The sequence below is a fragment of the Ambystoma mexicanum genome, chromosome 3q (assembly GCF_040938575.1).
Source record: "Ambystoma mexicanum isolate Mex_15411 chromosome 3q, UKY_AmexF1_1, whole genome shotgun sequence".
NCBI classification, from domain to species: domain Eukaryota; kingdom Metazoa; phylum Chordata; class Amphibia; order Caudata; family Ambystomatidae; genus Ambystoma; species Ambystoma mexicanum.
The window spans coordinates 609,834,590-609,856,334 of NC_090926.1; the positions used below are offsets into that span (position 1 = coordinate 609,834,590).

A 21,745-nucleotide genomic window follows, 5' to 3' on the forward strand; every position below is an offset into this window, starting at 1 on the left:
GCAGTGCTTGGACATAGCTATAGGCGCGTGTACGCATCAGTGCACTCACGCAGACATGCTACATGCAGCCAGGCCACGACTCCATGGCACACACACACACAGCTGACCCCACTTTGCATCTCAGTGCCTTACCTTAAGACTAAATGTGTAGTGCAGGAAAGGAAGGGATTGAAGGAAGCGTTCGACCTGTGAAAAGCAAACACACAAAACAGATGGTTTTTAATGCACTGTCTGGCGGCGTGCAAATAATTGTTAAAAAAAAGAAATGTATCTGCATTTGAAAAAAATGCGCCTGGAAGCACTTGGCGCGCACTGAAATGAACGAATATTTTACGATATAAATGAAAATATGCGCGGTGACCGATATAGAAATAATACATTGATAGAAATGTAGCTTTAGGATACTAAAACATCAAATACATGTAGCCTGGGGTGTAATCACTATGCATGCTTCGAAGATGCACAAATACATACATTTACTCAAAGATTAATCTATTCTTAGCGCAACTCAGTTACTGTACACACAGGGTACTTGAGGGTAGGCAACAATCTCCCCAAAGCGTGTGAAAAGAGGGCTCTGGCAGGACTGCAGAAAGCCGTGAGCAGCTTACCTCAATCTCCCGAGACAGCACAAGTGAGTGGCCTTTGTCTCCTTTTATAAGGACGCTGCTGCCTCCCTGGCTTCGCCCACTCTCTATATTTGGGAGGGAGGACCGAGGCTGCCACTTAAGATCATCACTACACTACAGACTTTCTTTGTCATTCAAGTAAATATAGACATGGGTCTCCTGCCAAGGTAACCAGGCCTGGCATCTGCTTGAGCGATCCGAAGGGATCTAAAGTTAGAGAATGGGACTGGACTGAGCGGTTATTGCATATTATCACTGCTTCCTAGTCACTAAATACTTGGAAATTGGAATTCTAAGGAGAGCTGATGGAATCAGCAGGAACTGTGTTATAGTGTGGCCTTTTCCCGTGCGTTTCTTCAAGGGGCTCTATTGGTGGACTCCAATCTTTCCCTGAAGGCAGGCTAGCCTACAACTCCTTTAAAGGAGCGTTTCCTGTGCCCAGGTAATGCACCCGAACATTCACCACATAGGACAATAGCAGAGGTGCCTTTCCAGTCCATGTGGAGCATTTTATATAATAGCTGTGGGCGCCTCAACCGCAGCGGGTGAAATGGAAGGCATGCGATGTTAACAAGGAGGGGTGATTTTGTTGTGGTATCTGGTATTTTATGCTAGTTTCTTTTGTGTGTTATGTTGAATTATGGTACCTTGTGTTAACGTTTTTTGTCATTATGAATTGTCATATTCTTATTGTGCTGCCTTGTCCTCTGCTCCCGTATCTTGTGTTCTGTTTTCTTGACTTGAACATGTTGTTCTGGCTTGTAGTGTGCAATCTCGTCCTGTGGAATGTTTCTCCATCATTATACTGGTTGTATTGAAGTTATGTTGTCACAACTTTATAATTTGGTTAAGTTGCCCTACCAAAAAACCTGTGCAGTTCACTAAAAAAATAATTTGACCTCCCCTTACGGAAAACTCCTGAAATTCGACAGTTATGGTAACCTAAGCCCCCAAGCCTGCCACCGGCCCTGTGCACTGCTACCACTAACACCCAGACCATGAAAGATGTCATCTCAAATGTCGCTGATTACATCACTGACAATGTCACATGTTTAGTCCCTTTGTTTTCTTTCCCTGCCATATATATATATTGTCACGCTCACCTGATTCCCACGGAGGCGCAGGTCTGGCTTCGAGTGCTGATGCTTCTTCAATGGTGAAGCGCAGGACTCTGAAGATGGACTCTCTGGCTCGCAGGAATATTCCCCTGTGCGTGAAAAGGGAGTATTACCCACTGACAGAATAATGCTCAAGCCTCCCACTCCCTTCCAATCCTCCACGATACCCTTCCTCGATTCCCCGTGAAGTCTCACCTTAGGGTCTGGAAGGATGAGTTCTCCATCCTGCTTCTGATGCAGGGGCGCGTTGAAACCCAGTTACTTCACTGGATTGAGGTTTGATGGGAGTTCAAATAAGCTTGACTATTCAGGTAAGGCGCTGTAAGAGTTCTGTAGCAAGTTCAAAAGTTCAAGCTTAATAATAATGTTCATTGTCTTATTGCAGCAAGCGCTAACGCTTATGTCTTTTTCCCCTTAGGGGCCGGGGTTCGGAATGCCGGAGATATGGCGCTGACCCGAAGTGAAACGTGCAGTTCCAGTAAATGACAGGTAAGTTCTGGATGAGCGTTCGGGTAATGTCTTTGCATTCGCTCATTCAATGTCTTTGTCTTTTTTCCCCATAGGGGCCGGGGTCCGGAATGCCAGGAAGCGGCAGGACCCGAAATGAAATGGGAATGACCCAACAGGTAAGTCTTAGAAGGAAACTGAACTTTTCCTATTCCCTTCCTTCTCTCACCTTGTGTTCTTGTCTTTTTCTCTCTAGGCTCAGGGAAGTGGCTGCGGATCCGGATGATCGCTGCTGAAGATGGAGGTGCCCAGGAAAGGTGAGTGAAATACAGCGCTGCAGCGATCGAAGCGAAATGCTTTTAAAATGATGTCTTCCCTTTCAGGATTGTCGGTGTGATGTCTCCGTGATGCAGCTTTAGCAGGTAAGGTCTTCTTTCTCTCCAATTCTCTCTTAGCAGGTGACCCAGGATGCTGACGGGCGTGGCTGAAGTCCAGATGCAGGAGCTGACACGGTGAGCGTCCAGCTGCGAGGAGCAGAACAACGCAAAGCGTGAGTTGCTGATCGGGCGTGGTTTAAATAGCTTTGGAAGAAGTTCCAGGTATGTATCCTTCCACCGATCAGGTATGTATCCTTCCCCGACCACACCCAGGGGAAAGTAGTCCCACAGGTAAAGTAGTTCCATTCAGGCCTCAAGAGGACCTGGATGTAGCAGCATGGTCTGCATCAGGTAAGTGCACATTAAAACACTTGAACACTTGTCTAGCTTTATGAGCCTGGCGCCTAAGGCGCCAGGACAGGGGTCCAACATGAGCCTGGCGCCTAAGGCGCCAGGACTGTGTCCAAAGGGCCCCAGCTTGGGCCCGCTGGCACTTCCCTGGGGGGAATGATGCCTGCCTCTGGGGTTGCTGGGTTGGACCTGGCTCCTTGGAGGTAGGCATCATGACATATATATGTACATTCAGTAAAAAAAACTTTGTTAAAGGAATGTCATACTTCACAGCAAAACCAAAAAACACTGCTAATTCCCCCATTATGGTAAACTAAGCAACCATAACTCGCACCATCTACGCGCATTGCTAAGACTAACTCCCAGGACATCAAAGATGACATCACAAACACAAAGAAATTCCAGAGACATGGCCCAAACTGTTTCCTCCGCAGTGAATGATAAGTATATCTGGAGGACCCTCTGTCAGTAAAGTAACACAGAGAGGTGCCAAGTCCAGCCACCTCATGCCACGCCACGCACGCCATGCCAGTGCACCTCCACATGAGGAAATCTGAGATCTGCATATAAACTGCAGCTTTCTGCATGCACCTTCAACCAATGTATCTATGAGTCTCCCAAAATACAGATAATCTGTTTTCCAGCATGGAAAGCCATGGCTGTGTGGTGTCCTGTCAGGGAGAAGACGGTCCCCTTTAAGATGGGCTCTGAAAAGAGCCGTTTTTAAAAAAAATTTGGCCAGATACCGTACAGACATCTGTTATGTTATTTATTTTTTTGTATTTTTTGTCCTTGCTTTACTCCTACAACCATTACAGAACCTTCTCTAAAGCAAGCCTTACGTTCCAAAAGAACATCGCATTTCCGAAAGAAGATAGCGCAACACCATCTGCTTTGAAATAATCTGCACTGCTTGAAGCAATGTTATCGTGGCTGCAGAAAAACATACCAGCCCGTATCATGAATGCATGCATTCCTCGATTGATGATACCCCTCCCAATACTTTGGTCTGGACAGAAAACAGAATTGTTGTCCCATTTTATTCTAGGCAGCAAAGCAGAAAAAATTACTTTCGTTGTTGGGAAGATGGTCATGAGTTCTTCAACCAACTGTGCCAAATCCGCCAACAAAGTATGTGAACTCACGTATCCCAAATGGGAAGCACCGTAGTGCAAAATTACCACATGAGGAGTGGTCATTGTACACATGTCTCTGCAAACTTGCAGAATTGCCGCTGCATTGCCATCAGTGTCAGCGCTCCACACCACCTCTACTCCTCTGACATTGAAATTGTGTGCCACATGCCTACTCTCGCCATAGTGTTGTAGTCCATGCACAAAAATGTCTCCAATCACCAGAAACCCTGACCCTCTGCACCTCTGCCATCTTCACTGTACGCACCGTCTTTCCACACAAAAGAGTAATGTGAACATCAGATTGGCTGATGCCTACAGTCCCCTTTCCATGCAGGATTTGCTGTAGAAACCCGTATGTGAGACCCACAACCATCCACCAATCACATTGAACATCACTAATTCTAACTCCGTCATCAACATTGCGCACTTCAAAATTACTGTAGATGATTGTGAATGAAAGTCGCATATCACTGCAAAGCACCTACTTCATAAGCTACTGTGCAAGTATTGCGAATTTCTATGTGCAGCTCCATGCATGCGCACATGCATGAGTATAGAATACAGGTATGTATATCGTAATCAGAGAACATGTGCAACCCTTATGATTTAATTTAGACAAATTAATGCCTCTAAATGTGCACAGGCAATACATACCAACGTTCCCCCTTTTAAGTGCAAGATGTCCGATTTATGATTGACAAACCGCACGACTGCTTACTGTCTTCCGCATAACCTATACATACGTTGCAAGCATGCCTGTTTAGGGCGGAACTCAATTTTGTATGTGAAAATGTCAGAGTTGTGTACTGTGTATGGGCTACAGTAATGCTACTTGCAATGTAATCGTATCAGAAAAGTAAGCACTCCCGATTGCTGTGGTGACATCTCCCTCTGAGGGTCTCACGATTTTTCGCCATTGTGCTTTTAATTTGCAAGTAGAAAATGTTGCCCCATCTACTACTGTGCCCTATCGCTTACAAACCTCTCGCCTATACATACTACACTGTGTAAAAAACAAGGCTTTTCCATAAACTTAAAATTGTTAGCAATTTTGAATGACTTTCAAGTACCATATTGCAAATGCCATGGAAAGACTGCACAGAGTGAAGTGAAATCCACACATGCACTGGGTTGAAATATGAAAGTAGAATGCTGTGACGAAAGAAGCACAACTAATGTGTGCAGTATCATCACTGCTGTTAACACACTAATTCATTGATTTAGTTTTTTTGCACCGCAGTGAAGACTACTCTCCTGAGAATCAACAGCATCTACACTGCAGACGACATACCCAAAGAAACCTGGTTATTTTGCGAAAAACGTAAGTACAGTACTACCTTTATATTGTAACTACTCCTCAAAGAAGCTGTGTGGGTTATTTGTTTATTTTGGGCGCCAAAGCAAACATTGATTTCTAAACCATTCTACCGACAAATATCCATTTATTCAACAAAGAATAACAGGCAGAATGGCTCACAAATCCCTGTGTGTTTGGAACTCAAATAACATACGTAATCCTTAGAAGATTAGATTTAGAAAAGAAGTTGCTGTTGCAAGTTTATGACTTTTCGTTCATTAATAATGGTTTTCGTCACAAGTAGGCCATTTTGTATTCTCATCTGAAGCACATTGTAGTAGCATAGAAACAATAAAGTAGCCTTACCAAATCATTGCACGAGTCCAATGCACATCGACACAGCATGACAAAGACCTTCCCCATCAGACTCATGCACACATGCACACAGCACACAGACATTGGACAACAGACCAAAGTATACTTTTTTTTTCAACAGATAACAAAGAATGCCTACCAAAAAGCAACTCCGTAGAAAGGAACACAAAAGTAGAGCAAATAAAAATAAAAGTGCCAAATGTATGCATCCACCTGTTGTAGTGTTTGTAGAGAATGTTAGAACAAACCAGCTAATGCAGTTGGTTATCAAAACAAAGGAAGTCTCAACTACCGAAACCTTACCCCCTCTATCAAAATGTGTCACAAAACACAAAAATGTTGTCAAACAAACGACTACCAATACAACTAACAATGCTCCTAATAATCCTGATAGTGTAACAAGAACGCATAGTAAAAAAGTATTTTATCAAAAATGTTTCATCACAAAGTCCTTCAGAATCTACTAAGAAGAGGACCGAAATCATCCTCACCCCTTAAAACCTACCGTAGAAAGTTAAGTCTCATGGACAGTGAAATCCTTCTCAAAGGGAAGTTGGTTATATTAGTGTTAAATAGGATGAAAGCACTAACAAAACTAAGTACTAAACTACAAAAGAAACTGAGCAATAACGGAATGTGAACAAAAATAATTTCTTACATGTTTGTGGTGGTGAATGGAGTCACACAACAACCACAGAACCATATTTTAATGAAGAAGCATACAAACAAAATCAAACAAACACAATTGCCATCCATAGCAGTGGACGAGGGTATGAGAAAATCAATACTACCATCATGGAACAAGAAACACTGCTTACAAATGTATCCTTTGAAAACTCAGAATTACCTCTCGATTCAGCAGAACCACACAGTGCAGTATAGAAATGGCCGTGCACATCAATGTGTACCATTCCAAACAAAGCGTTCAAATCTTTACATCAGTTCCTTAATCAATATGTAAAAAGTAAAGAGAAAAGTAAAATGAAAGTACTGCAAAATATGATATTTGTCCAGTGCGGAAATACACAGGACTAAAAGGATATTCATTAGTCTGCATTTCTGGGCCTATTTGCAAAAGCACCTTCCATGATATCAAAAGGATATCAATGCATCATTCCAATGTAAGAAATCTAGTGTATAAAATATACTATGCAAAAAGTCCAGCTTCAGAATTAGGCAACTTAAATACCACTCTTCTGCATGGTACACCCAAATACTTACAAGAAGAAATTGACCGTATTCAGAGAAAGTATTTTGGAAGTGAAAGCCACTTACAAAATGCAACAGTTTTAGAACATAGTAGCAACAATCCTGCACAAAGCAACCTTCTACACACATACAGAAAAGAAATAGTAAAATTTAAAATGTCATCGGCTGAAGTACCAAACCATGTGTGTGTGTGTTGCCGCAGAACGTTTTACAAAAGGAACACAAAAAATGTGGACATAGAATACAAAATAGAAGACAATGAAGATTCTAAATGGTTTGAATTAGCTCTCTACCTTTTAGCAGAAAACAAATATGAACTAACTGAGCGCTTAATATGTTGCAGTTACTGTACTACAAAATTAGACAACAACCACACTCCTTCACGTGCTATTACAAATAATTTGGAATTGTTTCCATTACCAAAAATCCTGCAGCAGCTCAATTTGTATGAGAGTATAATAATTCAAACAGTTCACCCATTTCAAGCAATTATACGCCTTCATTCCAAAACAGCAAAATTACCTTCCTCTGAATTGGTGAAAGGCATTTGTGGCAAAGTAGTTTATTTGCTATTAGATCTAACGGAAACTGTACACACTCTAGGAGTGGAACGTTCAGTAGAGCATTCTTTAATAGTCTTGGTAAATGGAGTACCAACAAAGGACAAAAACTTTTAGCAACAATTAGTGGACTTACACAAAGTTAGACAAGCATTGCAATATCTGAAAGACAATAATGAGTACTGCAAGGAAATAAATATTGATGAAAGATTAAGGGAAACAACTGAAATAATTCAAGAGCCATCAGAAACTGGACAGTTCGAACTTCTGGATCCTGCTAAAGTATCCACTTTTTTGGACCATTACACAATTCATCCATTGCATTCCAATGAAAGCATAGATGATGCACTAGAAACTTACCAAATGCGACAAACCAAAGGGTCACCAATGAGTATATGGGAAAAAGGTATAGAAGCGCATGCTTTTCCACTGATATTTCCTACTGGCAAAGGTGGAAGATACAATGATAGACCCACTCAGATTGGGGCATCAGAATACCGTTCATTACGAATGTATTTGCAAGATCCCAGATTTAGACAAAATGTGGAATACATATTCCACCTACTCTATGAAAGTGAATTAGCAACACTATGTTACGGAGTTGCACACATTTTTAAATCAGGTACCCACTTTCAAAATATGTCAGCTATGCAGTTAATACAAAAAGTACAGGAAAAAGATGAGGTTTTACAATCAAGTATAACAAATTTGTTTGCAAACATGAGTGGTACAAAGGAATACTGGTTCCAATGACACAGAGACGTGCGTTGTATGATCAGAAACCTAGGACCACCGACTTGGTTTGTTACGCTAAATTGTGCCGAATATGCATGGGAAGATTTACATGAGTTCCTATGTATAGCAAACAGCAACAAAAACAACATAGATATATTAACACCTGGAGAACTTTGCTCTCTAGATCCAGTTAATGTGTCAAGATATTTCCATCATCGTTTCATTGCCATGCTACACTTTATTTGCAATAAAACTGTTCCTTCGCTTGGAGAAGTGCAGCACTTCTTTTGGAGAAAAGACTATCAAGCGAGAGGAGCACCACATATTCACATGCTGTTATGGATCAAAGGTTCACCAACAGCACTGTTTTGCAGTTTATCCAACAATATGTCACTTGTGAAATTCCTTCTGAACAGACACATAGTGAGCTGCATGGGCAGATTTTACAATTTCAAAGACACACATGTGGCAAATAATGTTGCTGCAAATACAAAAACAAAGGTAAATACTACACCAAATGCCGCTTTGGTTTCGACATAGAGTTAAAGGTAAATCACCTAAGAACACGTATTACATAAAAAGAAGGGAAGAATCAAAATATATCAATGATTACAATGCAATCATTGCCCTCTTATGGAATGCAAACATAGATGTGCAGTACATTGGAGACAATTCCACTGCTGTTGCACGATATGTTACAGCCTACTTAACAAAAGCAGAAAAAACAGAGCTTCAAGACCTCTGGGATGACCTAGCATCAGACAAAACATTATCACAGAAATTATACAGCCTAGGCATAAAAATGCTCTCTCATAGAGAATGTGGCACCTATGAAGCAGCAGATTGTTTAACCGGTACTGCTTTGCATGGAAAATCAGACAACATAGTATGGCTCAGTCTTGGTCCTGCAAAATCTAGAAAAAGAGTTCTAAAATCATATGAGGACATAGAAACAATTGCCAGAAATGATCCCAACAGCCAAGACATGCTGAAAAACAATTTACTGGACAAATTCTATCCAAACAGGAGTAGCACTCTGGAAAGCATGTGTCTATACCACATAGCTCAAAACTTTGCATACAAAAATAATGTAAAACCCGATGAAAGTAAACATAGATATACAGTGACCGATTGTGAAGGGAGCTTAGTGAAACTAATCAAATGAAGCTTAATCATGTAAAATTGTCATTAAAAAGTCCTCAACAGAAAGAACTATATTATATGTCTCTGTTACAACTTTTCAAACCATGGAGAAAAGAGGAAGACATACTAGATAACTATGACTGCTATGAAGATGCTTTCAAAGCTAATAAGAGCGCTATCACCGATGTGAACTTTACGCAGTACAAAACAATGTTACACAATCAGCAGCAACAGGAAGACGAACTTCAGGTCCAACCAGATAAGAACTCTTCCGACAGTAGTCAACCTTCTGTAACAGGAAGTCAGGAACCACTAGGACAATCACTAATAGCAAATGAGGCTGATGTAGCTATGTAGAAAACACCATGTATCAGTATCAAGAAGATACAGAAGACTTAACTCTACAACAAGCAAAACTTAACACCGATCAGCACACCATTTTTGAAGACGTAACAAAACAAATTGTACATGGTGTACAACACGAAAATAAAGAATGTACCTGCCAAAATTACAAACCTATACTGCTGTACGAAAGTGGTGAAGCTGGATCAGGGAAAACATTCGTAATCAAAAGCATAAGCAAGTTCCTTCAACAATTGACAAACTACAAACTGTCAGCTGTTGTTATGGCTCCCACAGGTCTAGCTGACTACAACATAGGTGGTATCACTTTACACCGATTACTACTGCTTCCAGTAGAGCATCAAAATAAATTAGAGTGCTACAAACTTTCTGCAGAAGCTGCAATGGAATTACGCAGAGTATTGAACCAAATGAAAATGCTACTAATAGATGAAGTGAGCATGGTCTCCAACCTAATGTTGGCTTTGATTCATCTCAGATTGCAAGAAGTACTTAAAAGTAACAACGAAGAACTCTTTGCAGGGAAACACATTATTGTTTTCGGAGATCTTCTACAAAATACACCAGTGAAAGGTGAACCGATTTTTAAAACCTTAGGCCACAAACCCTGCCGGAAAACTGTTGGTAGCATAGGTAATGTTAACCTTCGGCAACATTTCCAATATAGAGAATTAACTGAGAACATGCGGCAATCTGCAGACCTCACTTATTCCAACATCTTAAAAAGTATTAGAGTTGGTGTATTATCGCAAGAAGCACAAGTTAAAAAACCGGCACATAGATGCACTTTATGGCATCAATGCATGTGCAACTGATGTTATGGAACAAATAGCGCACAAAAATGTAAATTGTATGGCCTTAATGCCAACTCTTGCAAGATGTTTCAAATTCAATGAAACAATGTTAAGTAAAGAAATGCAACCAATACTGGAAATTAGCGCCACAGACAAACTAGACGTACATGGTATGACAGTACCCATGAGTGAGCAAGCCACAACAAGGCTAAATAGTTTAGAAAATTCAATCTCCAACACAGCTGGGTTGGAAAAAATATTGAAATTATCCTTAAATTGTAGAGTACTGCTTAAACGTAACCTTGACGTAGAGCAAGGGCTAGTTAATGGAGCACTGGGCACGGTTGTTGGCTTTCAATCATACCCCCATGATAGCAACATTCAGTTTGTCAATATTTGCTTTGATAAACTTTCAGAAGTGAAAAGGATAGGGCGCTCAATTTATCGATTCCTTCTCTTCAAAGACATGTATGTAGTTAGAGAGCAATTTTCTCGAAGTCTTATATATGCAGTTACCATTCATAAATCCCAAAGTCTTACCCTACACAAAGCATTGATAGATATAGGAAACAGAGTCTTTAAGGAAGGCATGAGCTATGTAGCATTATCACGCTTATGTACACTTGAAGGTCTATTGCTAATGAACTTTGATGCAAGTAAAGTGAAAGCTGATATTCCTTGCATTCTAGAATACAATAGATTGTGTTCACTGTACACCCCTCATCTGAAACAATACCCTGTTCCAGATGAAGTAAAACATGGTGAAAGAAAACTAAATGAAACAGAAATGCAACAGAATCCAACAGCAAATTCCGGAAAGAAAAGAAAAGAAGCTAAAGTTTCATCAATTACTACAAACATAGAAGAACCTACTAGGGAATGTAAACCAGGGACAACGGCAAAGAAGCAACAGAAATTCCGAAAAATGCACTCAGATACAGAACTTGCTGGACCATTCAAATTTGCAAATGAAAGTGGAGTAAGTTGCTATGCAAATGTAGCAATGAATATTCTATTTCCATTGCCACCAATTGTTAACAATATTTACCTCCACAGTACAGGCCAATTGTGTTTGCAAATGTTTGTGCTGTATAGAAATGCAACAAGCAATCCTGACAACACATACAGTGTTCATGGAGTAAGGCAACAATTGGACGACTGTGCTGGAATGGTGAAATTCACTATGAGCTCACAAGAAGATCCACAAGAATTTCTAATGTACATACTATTAGTATTGGAAAACAAAAGCATACCTGTAAATGAAATCTTCCAGATTTCGTACATGTGGAAACATACATGCACTCCCCGAGCGCAAAGTGATACAGGAAGAAATCCCAAATGAGCGATTTGTGTATGTTTCCATACCAAATTGTGACAGCCTTCCATTTCAGCAACTTGTACAAAATGCAAACCATGGCAGATTATGTACTATTTGCAATTCAGACAATCGCTCCACCTTACTGATGCAATCACATAGTGCCTACATAATACTTATGCTTCTACGTTATAATGCAGATGGCACCAAAAACAACTGCAAACTGACTGGATTCACACACGGTCAAGTGTCACTTGGAAAGAAAACCTTTACAACAGTAGGTATAATCTACCATGCAGGAGCTACAACCAATGCAGGTCACTACACTGCATACATTAAAAAGAATTGTGGATGGTTCGAATTTAATGATAGCACCATTACTCTAAAGCAGAGATTGCCAGCTAATCTTAAAAATGCGTATTTAATGTTCATAAAGCCAAAATTTACAAAATAATGGGTACTTCAAGATTTTAAAAAAAAATATGTGAAAGGCTACAGTTAGAATACGCCAACAGGTATCTAACTACCCAAGAGGATGTAAGAATGACACAAAGAAATGAATATCACAGATCGTTGGGAACCAATGCACAGGTAGAATACGCCTACAGGTATCTAACTGTTGTTAAAAATCGTCAGGAAGGCAACAAACATAACATTAATGCAAAAGATGAAGGAAATAGGATATAACAACGACACAAATGAATGAATATCAGAAAGCTGTAGGAACAAATGCACAGTTAGAATACGCCTTCAGGTGTCTAACTGTTGCTAGAAATCGGCAGGAAGGCAACAAACATAACATTAATCGGAAAGATGAAGAAAACACTCAAAGGAAACAAGGAAGTAGTTAGAACCATAGTAAATGAAGGTTTTTTTTTAATCCGACAAGGATTTTTTTTCCCAGACCCAAGGATTAGAAACGCAAACACAGAAACTGAGTGTAATGCACAGTACACTGGTTTGTAAACTAAATATGAGGGTAAAAAAAAAGGTAAACTGTCTAATAAGCAATGTAGTACATTTTCAAAAAATGCAAAGACTAACACACCTGTTTCTTTTATCACAGAAATGGAAAAAGGGATACTTCCGCCAAGTATGATAACCATTTAAAAATTGTAAGTGGATTCTGAACAAAGTAAGGAGTAAGTATATTGGCAGTCATTTTCTACACATGCGAATCTACACGTCTAATCTATGGTACTAATATGCTGCAGTGCCTGTAGGCTGGCCCTTGCATCTTCAGTGTGTGACCTACCATGTACGCCTTACGACCAAGGTACAAGGAGTATAGGGCCTAGCCACAACCATAGCTGCACATCAAAACCATGGTCCTTGAAAATTAGCTACTTATAAATTTACTTTTCGGACCATCGTCTATAGCCATGCAGGTAAGACACTAGGGCGTCCACACAACAAGCGCATTACACCACACCCATATTCACTTGTAACTGCACTGCTTATGACTTCAGTCTTGGGTGCATGGCCTTTGGGCAAGCAATCAAGAGTCTGGGTCCTGGCTAGAAACACCACAGCATATCGGAACCATTGTGCCGTGTCATTGTACTATGTACAAACTTGGTTCTGGGGGCATGGCCTTTGACCATGCTCCCAAAATGCTACGCCCTCCCCACAACCATCTTAATGATGTTGCATAGTACAAGTATACCAATGGCTGTGATATGATGCAGTAGTTTGTAGCCACAGGCTACAGAGGTGAGTTTGAGGCCATAGTATTATGAATGTATGGGTATACAGTATTTAAAATGCATAGGGCCTCATTACACGGAAGGTGGTAAGGGTTAACAGTCACCGGGAATGGTACCAGTGACCGTTAACCCTTACCGCCTTACTACGAGGTCCCTTTGCGGGACCCGACATTAACGGCTGGTGTAGACCAGCCGTTAAAGTAGGGACCCGCAAAGGGACCAGGGTGCTAATTACGGTACCGCAATTTGCGGTACCGTAATTAACACCTTCCCCATTCCCACTATGCCCTATGGGGCAAAAATGGGAATGGAGAAGGGCAATGGAGGAAGGGGGAATTACCGCCCCGCCAACCTTGGAATAGGGTGGTAATTCCCCTTTCCTCCAAAGCGGTGCCGGTAATTTACCGGCATGGACCAAGGTGCTAATAGCACCTTGGTCCACCGCCTACCGTATAATGAGGCCCATAGTTACTTACAACTGCAGTGCTTATTACTTTCTTCAAATACTCTGCATCCTGGCCACTACTACCACACCATATGACATCCATTGTGTCATATAAGTACACTACGAACAAATGTACTTTTGGGGGCATGGCCTTTGACCATGCACCCATGATTGCAGCCCCTCCCCACAGCCGCCCGAGTGATGCACTACCACACCATATCGTACCCATTGTGCCTTGTAAGTACACTACATATAACTGTGCTGTTGGGTGCATGGCCGGCACCCATGCACTCATGACTGCAGACTCTCCCCAGAGCCACCTGACTGATGTTCAATTCTAGGGGTGTTTCTGTAGCTCTGAAATGCTGCACTGTTTGTGCACAAGGCCTAAAATTGTAGGTGTATGGCCATACATTTCAATATATGGTTGTGAAGTGTCTTATAACTGCAGTGCTCACAAGTTTCCTGTTGGGTGCATGCTTGGGTGTATGGCATACAGCCTGCAACTATGCACCCAAAAGTACACATCTTGTCCACAACCACCGCACTACATGAAACCCATGTGGACTTGTAAGTGAAGAGGTTATAGCTTTGTTGTTGGGGGCACGGCCTTCAGCCTTGCACCCAATACGCATTAGTAAGGGGGTATCCATGGGTGTGACATGCTGAAGTATTGGTGGCCAGGGCCTAGAGTTTTGGAAGTAAGGCCTCCGGCCGACGGCCATGCATCCAAGACTCTAGGCCCTGGCCTCAACCACCGTAGCACGTGCCACCCATGGCGGCTTACTAATGAATACAATAACCATAGAAAAAAGTATTGCAATTACGGCATGGTGTCAATTTCAATGTTCCCTAACACCACACGTGTCCTTAGAATTGTTACAATTTCCCTGTGCACTGCACGGACTGAAATACTGCCCTTATTGGACCCCTCATTTTCTGTGCGTACAAGGAAGCCATAGAAAAGACATCATGAAGAAGCTATAAGTAAGTATGTTATTGGGCGCATGGCCTTCGGCCATACACCCAACACTACAGAGTCTCCCCACAACCACCTCACTGATGTGTGGTAGTGGGGTTTTTTCTATAGGTTTAGTATCCTTCAGTACTTTTAGCCAGAGGCTTCACTCCTAGCTGTATGTCCATAGATCTTACATGCGATGGGTGTGCAGTGGCTTCCACGTCTACTATTTATAACTTTGTTCTTGGGTGCATGTACTTATAACTTTGTAAGACTGCACACACTCCCCACAACTTGCCAATCGAAACGCAATACTACGAGTGTATCCATGGGTGTGACATGCTGCGGTGGTTGTGGCCAGAGCCTACAGTCTTGGAAGTAAGGCCTTTGTCCTTCGGCCGACGGCCATGCATCCAAGACTCTAGGCCCTGGCCACAACCACTGTTGCATGTGACACCCATGGCGGCGCACTAATGAATATAATAATGGGCATCGGGAAAAGTAATGCAATCACAGCATGTTGTCAATTTCAATGTTGGCTACCACTACGCGTGTGCTTTCAACAGTTAGAAGTTTCCTGTCCGCTGCATGGACTGAAATACTATCGTTATTACACCCCTCATTTTCTGTGCGTACAAGCTGTCCATGGAAAGTACATCATGAAGACCGACCCCAGGAACAAATCCATTGATCACCCATGTCTTACTGTCTGAACCTTTCCCGATGGTCTGTGACACAGCAAAACAGTTTTATAAATACAGCATATGTACGCTGGTTCTTTCTCCGCTTTCGGTGGATCCGAGATGTCGGCCGCATCCAAACAATCTGACGCAGAACACGTCTCGCAGCAGCCAATGGGCAGAGACGTCGCGTATCTGCGGTCATAACGCCAGCCCCTTAGCCAATCGGTATCTTCTCCGTGGACCAAACAGGGAAGTGTGACCGCGAAGCGGACATAGATATCACTAATTTTTTCAGACCTACTTATTGATCATTTTAAAGAAAAGTACTGCACGGCAGGTCACCAAATTTACAAAAGCACGCTTTCTGGACCAAGCCACTGTACCTGCCGCAGATTTCGTGAAAATCCATCCAGCGGTTTGTACTGTAGCCGTGCGCAAAGTTTTTCCCCCATTCAGTCTATGGGAAAAAAAGATGTTTTGGGACCCCCTCTATAACTTTGCCCCCCTGGACCAAACATCTCCAAACTTTGCAAAACAATTCAGAGTGGCAATTCAGAGTGGCCCACAATTCAGAGGACTCCCTCACCACCTTCCGCAAAACACTGAAAACTACCCTATTCACATAAGGACCGACACATCAGCACGAATACCTATCATTTATGTTTGCAATATACGACCAAATGCAATATTTGTAACAATAGTATGATTTCTTGTACTAGTCATAATGTGTCAACAATCGCTATCATATGTATCATGTAACTAAGTTATTGCAAGTAACAGCGCCTCAATGCCCCTGGGCTGCTTGCGCGCTATATAAATTTAAATAAATAAATAAATAAATAAATAAATACTTTTTTTTGCAAAGTTTGGTGACGATTCGTCCAGGGGGAGCAAAGTTATAAGCCGGCCAAAAAGTGCTCTTCCTATGGAAACAGCAACTTAACCATAACTACACAGCCACTAACGTGGCCGTGTAATAACAAAGAGGTCTGGGAGCCCCTCTACCAAGAACAAACATGGCCAAATAACCGTGTTCTCTGGGAAGGAGCCCATTCGGGAGAGCCTACAACCATGTTTTAGCTCACTGTACCTTTAACAGTGGAGAAATATCCATTTGCATATCAGTCTGGTCCCACCCACTTGGGCAGTCCGGCACCAAAATGCTAGGCAATTGTTTTCTTAACAAGAGTACCAACAGCCACCCCAGACACGTGATTCAGCCTTATTGGGCCTCATCAGTAAGGTGGAGCTGTGCCTCCTTAAACACAGTGAGCAAGGAGTGAGCAATTGTGAAATGATATATGATATATATATGTAACATATATATATATATATAATATTATTTATATACAAATATATATAAATATATATAAAATACCTATTATTTTATATTTATTATTTTATAGTATGGCATGTTCCCATGTTATGCTGTCTTACATTGAATACAATTGCTTTGCTGTGTGTTATTTTATGTTATCTTCTATTATATTGTCTTGACATGAGTTGTGTTGCCTTGAATAACGCGTTCTTATGTTACTTGTCCTTGGGTTGCATTGCTAGTTGCTTCTTGTGTTATTTTGCTTTCTGTTTTATGCTCCCTCCATGCCTTGGGTTGTGTTATGTTTCTAATTGTGGTACGTTTCCCTGCCTGTTTGGGCTTAGCTTTGTGCTTTTTTGTCTTGCCATGTTTTGTGTTATGTTTGTTGGCTTGTTTGTAGTGTCATCGTGTTTCTTGTAGTGTGTTACTTTGAGTTGTGATGCGCTGGAATGCCTTTTCTTATAAGATGTTGTCTCAGGCCTCGTCTTGTGTCTTATGTCATTTTATGTGTTGTCTCATGCCGTGCCTTGCTTCGTCTTATGTCGTCTTGTTTTGTATTGTATTTCCATATGCTACATTGTATCCCTTGTACTGTATTTTGCCATCTCATGCAGAGTGATACAAGCGTATTCTCTGCGAAGGAAAACACATGCAGTGTGCATCGCAAGAGTGTGCATCTCTGATCACAGATGCCCAACATTTCATAACACAACATTTTGCAACAATTCATCATGTGTCTGTCCTCTTTCTCAGAGTGTATCTTCGTGGGACTCAAACTGAATACAGTTGTAACCGCATGATACATTCTTAGGCACTGAATTAATATAGACGATGCTCTCAGGGACAGCTGGCCAAACAGCCCAGGGTATTAAAGCATCATGACCAACCAATGACTGGTTCTAATGCGAATAGAAAAGCAGTGAAATAGAACACCGGCTTTAACCATTTTGGAAGGATCTACGAATTATGAAAAAGGATTAGTCAAGTGACTTTAGTCTTTGAAGGTTTAGAGCTGGATCGTTATGGGCAAGGCAGGGAGTGGAGCAGGCACACTGTAAGAAGTGTACATACTGTGGTCTTATGGATCCTTGCCTGCAATGCATCCACGTCCCAGAGTGATGGCTTGTTTGCAGGGCTCTAAGTGGGGTAAGAAATCGAGGGGGTGGGGGGCTTTGCAAGCGTGGCGTGTGCGGTGGTCGTGGCCTAAAATAGTTAGATACGCAAACAAATATATCAATGCATGTAAGCATTTATATATTTGTATGGTACCTTACTATGGTGTGTGGACTATGCAAGTGATCTTTTATAAACATAGAAATATGTACGTACTGTTATTGTTCGGATCAACTGTATTTACTTAAAAAAGCTCAATAAAAAGATGAATAAAAAAAAAAGAAATATGTAAAAATATTTCTATGTTTAAAAAACTTGAAAATACACAAACCATAGTAAGGTACATAAGGCACATAAATATATAAATGCTTACATTTATATATTTGTGTGCGTGCCATACTATGGTTTGTGTACTTCAAGATGGCATGAAAAGTACACAAACCATAGTAAGGTATGCACACAAATATATAACATTTATATATGTGGGTGCATACCTTATGTTTTTCGTACTTTTCGAGCCATCTTTTTTAAACACTTCTATGTTTTTAAAAGACGGTTTGAAAAGTGCATAATTCAATCGATTTATTATAAAGCTTTGAAGATGTCCCCAGGTTCGCCGAGGGTCAAAGATGCCTCAGTGACCTCGGGAGGGGGCAGAGAAACAAAAGGACAGTACCTTCCTCGCGTGAGGTATCACCAGAGGAATTTACAGTGACTGGCATCTCTTGTCGTGGCTGCAGCAGCGCCGAGATAATGGGCCTCATTACAACCTTGGCGCTAAGTGCACCAACTTTACCACCATGGTGTAAACTCTGTTTACACCATGGTGGATGGCGGATTTACCGCCCCATTCCAAGGTGAGTGGGGCGGTAAATCCCCATTTCCCATTTTCCCTTCCCCATTCCCATTTTTGCCCCATAGGGCATAATGGGAGTGGGGAAGGCGCTAATTACGCCGCCGTAAATTACGGCGGCGTAATTAGCACCATGGCAGGTTAGCGCCATGGATTTTAACGCCTGCTAAAAGCAGGCGTTAAAATCAGAATCAGGCGTTAAGGGTTAACGCTGGCGTTAACCCTTAATGCCTGAGTTGTAATGAGGCCCAATGTGTCCTGCCGATGTTGCGGTGGGACTGGGAGAGCCCCGGCAGGGCCCCGGCTCAGCCCCACTTTTTGGAGACTGCCAGGGCCCAGGCCCAGCTGGCCCCGGCCCACTTAAAGCACTGCTTGTCAAGTGAACTCAGTTAAGGAAAGGCACAGTGTGGCTAATGAGAGGATTGCATATGGTCAGGTGTATCCTGGTATCCTAATGGAATGTCATCAGGCTGGAACAATACATAACATATACAGTATGGGCCCGATTCATGGAATTCTTTGCGCAGTTCAAAGTGACTTTGCACTGCTGAGAAGTGAGTTTACACTGCCGACACAAACCCTGATTCATGGAACTCTACAAAGTGTATTTTTGAAGTGCAAAGTCAGTACAAAGTAAAACATGGCTTTGCACTCACTTTGCACTGCAAAAATACACTTTGCACAGTTCAATGAATCAGGGTTTGTGTCGGCAGTGTAAGGTCACTTCTCAGCAGTGCAAAGTCACTTGGAACCGTGCATAAAATTCCATGAATCGGGCCCTATCTGTTTTTCATGGTGTCCTTATTCAGTAGGTGTGAGCGAGGCATTGAGTCATGTATGGCGGTGGCATGGCCGCGTGTTAAGTATCTGATCATCGACAGCGGCAAGTGTTAATTCACTATACTAGATAGATGTGGCTTTTCACAGTCCATCCTTGAGGGTTGCACTGCTCAGACAGAGAAGCTTCAGAAAATGAGCGGCAACCCGGGTAATGCGGGTCCCAAGACTCATCATGAAGCCGAAATCTGATAATAATTGACAAAGATAGCAACAGACAAGGCTTCACCCAACTTAACACGGCCACGTGTGCTCGGAAAGGAGAGTCAATTAGCCACACCGCGAAAGTACAGAGGGAAATATGTGCAATGACAATAGGACCTGCAGGCTCCTACGGGTATTCTGAAACGCATAATAATTAGCTCAAGGAAATGAGGGACCTTTGAATTTACAATGGGCAGGAACTGTGCAAAATAACAGTGTGGAGCGAATGAGTCAATGCAGCGCTGCATAGCGCCCCAGGATGGGAATGCTGAAAATGGTCACTTAAGTGTAATTAGCATTGCTTTCATAATGAGAAGTAAATTAGTACATGCAATCACTCAGACTGGTGAAAGGACAACACCAGAGGCCTATCCTAAATTCTGACTTATTAGCCACCATCCAGAGTGAGATCACATGTGGATTCTGCATGGCAGAGCTGCAAGAGGAAATGAGTAACATCTTCCATTCTTGGCCCTTCTTAACACAGTAAGTGAGATTACTGGCATACCGGGGGCCTCTCAGCCATGCGGTGCGAGGCTCCACCCCCTCACATCCAGGGCTGTAGGTCCCATCTCAGCAGTCCCTCTGACTAAAGTCATGACTAGGGCTGGGCTGGGGCCAACTGCAGTGGGGGCTTCTTGCCGAAGCCGTAAACTCTTCTCTGGCTTTTGGTCAAATTCCTGCTAAGTTAAAAGAAGCATTGGTGATTCCTCTGCAATAGAAACCATCTCTGGACGCCTGGATCCTATCCAATTATCGTCCCATGTCTTGCTGCCTTTCCTGATGGAAGCGGTAGTTACTCCACAGTTCAGGTCAGAATATCCTGAACCCTTGCCAAATGGGCTTTCGGACCCTGATGTGGACACAGGCTGTTCTGGTAGCAGTACTTTATGACCTTATCCTGATCAGGGATGAGGGCAGCATGGCAGGCCTCATTTTGTTGGACCTGTCGGCCACCTTTCATACCATTGACCATGGGATTCTACTATCCAGATTACAAGGGACAGGGTTCTCTGGACCAGTCTTGGACTGGTTTTGTACTTTTTTGAGCTCTTGCATTCAGATGGTTTCTCTCCCTCCTTATAGGTCTTCCCCAGTTGCAGTGACTTGCGGGGTCCCACAGGGCTTGGCCCTCTCCCACTGCTTTTTAATTTGTATATTCAGCCCCTCATGATACTTATTCGGTCATTTGGGTTTCGGGTCGTTTCCTACTCAGACAATACTAAAGTATTGTTTAGGTTAGGTCCGGACCAAATGGGGACAGCAGCGAAGCTAAAACAATGTCTTGATGCCATTCGAGGTTGGATGGAAGCCAATTGACTACAACTAAATAGCGGAAAGACTGAGGTCTTGATTTTGGGCCCGACTGAAGCCTCTGCTGGCTGGACTTCTGAATTTTGCCCACCTTCAGTCAGCCCTTTGCCAGAACCAGCTAAGGCGGTCCGGAACCTGTACATCAACCTTGGACCTCGTTGACTATGGACAAGCAGATTAATTTGGTCTGAGGGGTTTGCTTTCTTAAACTGAAACAGCTGAAGAAAGTCCCCCCTTTCATCCAAAGGGAATTCCATGCCCAAGTGGTGGCAGCTGCCTTAATGGCAGCATCAACTACTGCAATGCCATTTATCTTTCACAACCACTGTATCTTATTCACCGTCTGAAAGTGTTACAAAATGCAGCAGTTCAATTAGTGAAAGGGATCCCTTTCGGTCAGCATGTTTCCACAGCTCGGCAATCTTTGCATTGTCTGCTTGTCATAGCCCGAGTTAAATTCAA

The 21,745-nt window shown here is 42.2% G+C and overlaps 1 protein-coding gene across 1 annotated transcript in view; it reads right to left on the minus strand.

Moving 5' to 3' along the window:
• LOC138582826 (myosin-3) overlaps positions 1 to 186 on the minus strand; it is a 78,213-nt gene extending 78,027 nt beyond the window's left edge. Inside the window, exon 1 of the mRNA XM_069654490.1 lies at positions 133 to 186. The gene's annotated coding sequence lies outside the window, so the exon portion shown is untranslated. The remainder of the gene's footprint in view (positions 1 to 132) is intronic.
• Between the last annotated feature and the right edge of the window lie 21,559 nt (positions 187 to 21,745).